Raw genomic sequence first — 7,111 nt, forward strand, 5'->3', positions numbered from 1 at the left:
TCCCGTATCTATTTTTGTATTCTGTGACAGCCTGCTCACTGCTTTCTATAGTCTTGCTGTCCCTAATTGTATAGCACACATCTGCCAGTTTGCACTTTCTCAGTTATAGCTCTGAGTCAGCTGCGATTCTGTATAAAACTTTTAACAACCTCCAGGTGTTAGAACTCCCCGTTTACCTCGCAGCATACAACCAAGCCAGCATCTCATCTTCACCACTTCTACATGAACCTTGTGTTTCTTCTCTCTGGAATGCCCCTCCACTCCTTTGGGGATCTCAGTGTCAAAAGTGTCCCCTTTCCTGACCATCACATCACTCCCTCTCTGTATGTACAGCCCTATTTCTTTATTATCTCTATTATGGTTCTTAACCACTGTACTGTAATCTTTCATTTACAAGTCTGTATGCCATGGTAGATCTCAAAGGCCAGGCATCTACTGTAGGAGGCACTCCATAATCATTTCGTAATAACAGCTAACATTTATTCAGGAAATACTACCTGCCAGGCATAGTGCTAACGGCCCTTAGATGGATCACTTCATTTAATCCTCTCAACAACCTTATGGATTGGTCCCATTTAACCAATGAAGGTCAGAAGGGTTAGGTGACTTGTCCAGAGATACATAGCTGCTGTTGGGATCTGGGATTCAAATCCTGGAAGGAGACGAGAGCTGTGATCACTCTGCTGTGTCCTCAGACTTCTGAGGATAGGAAAGGCAGGAGATGGGTGGGGAGAGTAGAGGAAGGATGGCAGAAATAAACATTTTAAAAAAATCAGTCAGCCCTGGGTTTCATGGTTTTCTATGAATAACACACCTCTTTCAGACCCATTTCACATGCCCCGGGCCTGCTCTGGGAAGGGGTGGGGAGCAAGGGCATCTTCTCTGCTGTGAGTGACTCATCACAACCCTGGCTTAGTCACAGCATGTCACCACAAGCCAACAGAAGAAGCCAGGCCAGGGTAAAGTCTGGTCCTTTGGGGAAAAGAAGTGCCTGCTTTTCATTTCCCCAGGACGACTGGCCTTTGGGGCAGGAACTGACCATGGACTGCCATGGGGGTCTGAAGCAGTGCCTCTAAGCCCCCTTTCTAGGACACATGGACATGACAGAACAAAATACCTTAAGAGAAAAAGAAAGAAGGAAAGAAAGAGGAGAAGAAAACAAATAAAGAGGGAGGCAGGAGAGAACAAATCATAACTAAGCTGAAAAACAGGCAAGGAGATTGGTAAGGAGGGGATGAAAAAATGAAAGTGTTAGTCGCTCTTCGGGACCACATGGATTGTAGCCTGCCAGGCTTCTCTGTCCATGGAATTCTCCAGGCAAGAATACTGGAGTGGATAGCCATTTCCTTCTCCAGGGGAACTTCCCGACCCAGTAAACGAACACGGGTCTCCTGCACTGCAGGCAGATTCTTTACCGTCTGAGACACCAGGAAAGGAGGGGATACCTAGCACCAGGCAGCCATTAAGTGTATTCTGCCTCGGAGTACAGAGAACCTACAAAGTCAGAGGCCAATGAGGTGGGAACGGGAGTGGCCTTGGGACAAAAAAAGGGCAAGTGCTACTGCCCCTCCCTCCTTTCTCTTCTCCTTCTCCCCCTCCTCTCCCCTTCATACAGAAAGATTTACAGCTAAGGTGGTGGCTTTTGCCCCTTGATAAGTCTGAGATCTGCCCTACAAAGAATGTAAAGAATGTGACCTTCTTGTGCAAGAAGATGCTCCTGGAGTTGCCTGAAGGAGAAGCAGAGATGAAAGGGGAAAAGAAAGAGAAGACTTCCCTAGTTCAAGAGAAAGCCACATCAAAGTCGTCCACTCCCTCCCCTGTAACCAAAGAAAGGCGTTCCTGGGAAATCCCTGGCTATCCAGTGGTTTGGACTCTGTATTTTCACAGCGGAGAAAGGCACTCTTTTAGCAAAGGACCAGGAGCAGGGGTTCGAGGACCTATTTGCCTGCCTGTGTCTCCTAAAGTCATGAGAGTTGCTTCATACAGCTGTGCAAGTTGTGCCCTGCACGACTCCAGGGTACTATATAAATGAAACCCTCCGGAGTTGGGTTACTCACACTCATTTTTCCTTAAAAAAAAAAAATTCCTGTGACGATGACAAAAATTGCTATATACAGAGAAAATGAAAGTATCACCTTGAAAAATGTGTATGAGAGAAAGGGAGAAACAAAATTTGGTGTATGTATAGGCACCATTTGTACTGGTGGGAAAATACATTTCTGCCTAGTTCTCATCTATGGATGGAGACAAGAAGAGAGAAAGGAGACAGAAAAACTCCCAAGTCTCTGCTGGAATGTTTGGATTATGAAGAAGAGAGATTCCCCACCCCTCACCCCCCACCAGTGGGTAGCCCTTAGTTTTGCAAAGACAAGGATCTGTTTTAAGCTATGCAAAGGTAGGATCTAGAGGCAGCTCTGGGGAGAGAAGTCAAGGGATTGCAAGGCAGGGGGAGGAGAGGAGAGCATGCTGGGAACCAAGGCAGGAGGTGGGACCTTCCTTTTGTTGTTTGGTCACTTAGTTATGTCCCTCTCGTTGCAACCCCATGGACTACAGCATGCCAGGCTACCCTATCCTTCACCATCTCCTGGAGTTTGCTCATATTCATGTCCATTGAGTCAGTGATGCCATCCAACCATCTTGTACTCTCTCGTGCCTTCTCCTCCCACCTTCAATCTTTCCCACCATCAGGGTCTTTTCCAATGAGTCAGCTCTTCACATCAGGTGGCCAAAGGATTGGAGTTTCAGCTTCAGCATCAGTCCTTCCAATGAATATTCAGGATTGATTTCCTTTAGGATTGACTGGTTTGATCTCCTTGCAGACCAAGGGACTCTCAAGAGTCTTCTCCAGCACCACAGTTAGGACCTTTCTAGAAAGGTCAGTGAGATGTTCCCTGGGGCGACGACATGCTTCAGGGCTTTTGAGACTCATTCATCTGCTTTGCTTCAATGTAAGTCCCTCTGATTGTCCCATCCTTTAGAAGAGCTGCTCACACAGATACCTCTGCAGGGAGAGATCAAGGTGTCTGGAGTTCCCTGGCGGGCCAGTGGTTAGAGCTCTGTGCCTCCAGTGCACAGGAACTAGGATCCTGCATGCTATGTGGCATGGCCAAAAAAAAAGAGAGGGAGAGGGTGCCATCTTCCTTGTCTCCATCTTCATGGAGCTGAGAAAAATCGAGAACGTACAAAGGAGGTGAAATGCAAGTGTGCCTGTCTTCTCTTCTGCTCTTTTCCTCCTTCCCACTCCTTTCTGGCCCCACTAACCTTTCTCTTCCCCTTTGCTTTGACTTGCTGTTCCCTCTACCCAGATTTCCATGGTCATTCCCTCAGAGATCTCCTTCCTCCGTCTCTGCTCCCACGTTGCTTCATCAAGGAGACCTTTCGACACTGCAGACTGCCTACCCCACTTTCCCCCTCCCCCTTCTCTGCTTTGTTTTCCTTGTACTCACCTCCTTCTAATTTTACAGATTTGTTTCATGCATTGTCCTCTCTTCCCTAATATGTGTAAGCTCCATAGGAGCAAGAATTTTGGTCTTTTTGCTCCTGTTGTATCTCAAGCGCCTGGCAGAATGCCTGGCACGTAGGCCTTACGTGAATGTTAGTTGAATGACGAAATGACTGAAAGGAGAGTCCAGCGGAGGCACTTGTTCAGAGTCAGATTTAGCTTCCTGTAATTGGCAGGTGTCTCCTGGCAAGCACTGCCCTTCCAGCAGGAGGTGAGCTGGGGGTGCACAATGTTTTTGGTTACCTCTCAAAAGGATAGGTCTGCGGCTGCATCTGGACTGGGTCGGTGACATCACTCTCCCATGTGCTTCCGCCTGCTAGAGGAAGGCGTGTGGTTACAGTTGTAAAGCTGGTAATTGCACCTATCCGATTGCTTATCTTATCTGTCCCCTCCTTGGTGTCAGCTTCTCAGGGCGCGGTTCCTACTGACAAGAATGGACAAATGATTGTGGTGCTTTCATTTTTCTGTAACTTATTTGTGGGGTGGCGTCTCAAATCTAGGTGTGGTCACAGGATGGTGTGAACCCTGAGACAAAATTAGTTCAGTTAGGTTCAGTCCTTCAGTTGTGTCCAACTCTTTGCTACCCCATGAACTGCAGCACGCCAGGCTTCCCTGTCCATCACCAACTCCTGGAGCTTGCTCAAACTCTTGTCCATTGAATTGATGATGCCATCCAACCATCTCATCTTCTGTAGTCCCCTTCTCCTCCTGCCTTCAATCTTTCCCAGCATCAGGGTCTTTTCAAATGAGGCAGTTCTTCGCATCAGGTGGCCAAAGTATTGAACTTTCAGCTTCAACATCAGTCCTTCCAATGAATATTCAGTACTGAATATTCCTTTAGGACTGACTGGTTTGATCTCCTTGCAGTCCAAGGGACTCTCCAGAGTCTTCTCCAGCACCACAGTTCAAAAGCATCAGTTCTTTGGCACTCAACTTTCTTTATAGTCCAACTCTCACATCCACACATGACTACTGAAAAAAACAGCTTTGACTAGATGGACCTTTGTTGGCAAAGTAATGTCTCTGCTTTTTAATATGCCGTCTAGGTTGGTCATAGCTTTTCTTCCAAGGAGCAAGCGTCTTTTGACTTCATGGCTAAAGTCACCATCTGCAGTGATTTTGGAGCCCAAAAATATAAAGTCTCTCACTGTTTCCATTGTTTCTCCCATCTATTTGCCATGGAATGATGGGACCAGATGCCATGATCTTAGTTTTTTATTTTTATTCCCAAATTTCAGCCATTTATTTTTGTTTCATCTTTTAATTCCTATGGGGTTCATCAACTCTTTATCAGTAATGTTCTAACTGACAAAGACCAATTTACATTAACTATAGTTATATACAACATATATAGTTATATACAACATGTCAAGGGAGTACACAGGAAAATCAGAACACAAGACTTCATCAGCTAAACAGAGTTCAAGTTTGCTCTTATGAAGACATACAAGAAAACAAATACACTGAAGCATAAACAAACAAACAAAAAAAATCAGAGTAACACATTCCAGAAGGAAAGATACAATAAAGATCTTAATTTACAATATGATAATTATATAATTTATTAAATTAACACAATTCATGTACATAATATTAACATGGTAGTCATTAAGTTTGTTAAGCACTTCAACTACTGAAATGTTAAAACACAATGAAAACTACATTAACCAACTTCTCCATCAAGGGATCTAACCTAGCTCACTAGTTCAAGCTGAACATTCACTTTCCAAAGTACTTCAGGCATGCAAAAAACAGGGCTAACAGGTTTAATCTGTTCTTCTCCCAAAAGTGACAATCCAACAATTCCAAACAGAGTATGAAAAGGATCTACCGTATCTCCTGGCCTATCTGCAAATCCTCCTGTTTCCTCATCTTGACATGCGAGGAGGAAACTGCAGAGTTTTTCTCTATCAACCCTATGAAGCCTTTCAGTTATCTTTAGAAAAGCCAACACCCACCATGAATAACATACGTCTGGTTACTTCTCTGGCCTTACATTGAGTCTGCCTGATGGAAGCTGTTGTTCACAAAATCACCAACCGTGTAAATCAGAATTTACTTGGTGCAACTGACTAGTAATAGACAAGAATCCTGCCCAGCATGGGATTCAGAACCTGGCCTGCAACCAAATCCACCATTAAAGTTCATACATGATAAAACAAATTCGATTGCCTTTTCCACATTAATAGCATCCAACTTCCCCAATAGAGCCAAAATTGCCATCGCACAAAAAGAGAATCTTGTATCAGTTTTCCCCCAAGTATCTCCAGCAAAAGAACCATCTTTCTGTAGACTCTGAACATATTCCACAACTTTATTTATGTCAGTAACATGAATACTATCAATGGCACCCCACTCCAGTACTCTTGCCTGGAAAATCCCATGGATTGGAGGAGCCTGGTGGGCTGCAGTCCATGGGGTCGCGAAGGGTCGGACACGACTGAGCAACTTCACTTTCACTTTTCACTTTCATGCACTGGAGAAGGAAATGGCAACCCACTCCAGTGTTCTTGCCTGGAGAATCCCAGGGACAGGGGAGCCTAGTGGGCTGCCGTCTATGGGGTCGCACAGAGTCGGACACGACTGAAGCGACTTAGCAGCAGCAGCAGCAGAGAGTAAGTATTTGAACAGCACTAAGAGTGTACAAAAGGTGAGGATCATGTCCAATACTAGCACTTATTCCACCACACTCGTGTTGACAAGACTTAATAAATGTCAGAATTTCTTCTCTATTCATGCAATGTAGTTGTCTGATGAGATCCATTACGGTCAGACCCCAATAGATGCCACTCATTCTCAAATACTCAGACATGCAATATTCATAATCATCTTTCTTTGAGCCATAGGATACAGTATAATTTCCCTGCTTCTCCAGTAACAGGGTGTCAGGTGCATCTGACTTAATAACATCCTACTGCCGTGTACCCCTATCCACTCTCCTACTGATGTATCTAGACAGCAATACAAAACACGTCCACACTCACCATAACCCTGATCTTGGTTTTTTTAATGTTGAGTTTTAAGCTAGCTTTTTCACTCTCCTCTTTCACTTTCATCAAGAGGCTCTTTAGTTCTTCTTCACTTTCTGCCAGAAGGGTGGTGTCATCTGCGTATCTGAGGTTATTAATATTTCTCCTGGCAATCTTGATTCCAGCTTGTGCTTCATCCAGCCCAGTATTTTGCATTACATGCAAGATAGTCATATGTTATGTGATATCTTGTTCTTTGGGGACTTCTGTCCCAGGTGATGAATCTAAACCCCTCAGTAGGTACTCTGACTCCTAATTAAACCTTTCATAACCTTTAAACCCTGCACGTGCCATTGCCATTCCTCCTACCTACAAGGCGCCTCCCTTTGGGGAAAACGGCCTGCGGAGGAGCTCAGTAATTGCAGCTTTTAACACTTACTCCCTTTCTTCTGGAGGCAGCATCTGATTTTCAGGGAAATCATCTCTCCCTAGTCTCTATCCTTGAGGTCAGGTGTGGTTCGTGCTTCTGTCTTGAGGGGGAGCAGGCATGTGACCCAGGTCCAGTAGGCATGTATCAGAATGAGCTCCGCTCCCAAACTACACCCGTTGGGGCAGGGGAGAGCACATCATTCAAGCTGGT

At 45.0% G+C, this 7,111-nt stretch overlaps 1 pseudogene; it reads right to left on the reverse strand.

The window, feature by feature from the left end:
• Window positions 1-4,605: 4,605 nt before the first annotated feature.
• On the reverse strand, window positions 4,606-6,407 carry LOC104975007 (geranylgeranyl transferase type-2 subunit beta-like; annotated as a pseudogene).
• Window positions 6,408-7,111: the final 704 nt, after the last annotated feature.

Source organism: Bos taurus, chromosome 19 (assembly GCF_002263795.3).
Source record: "Bos taurus isolate L1 Dominette 01449 registration number 42190680 breed Hereford chromosome 19, ARS-UCD2.0, whole genome shotgun sequence".
NCBI lineage: Eukaryota > Metazoa > Chordata > Mammalia > Artiodactyla > Bovidae > Bos > Bos taurus.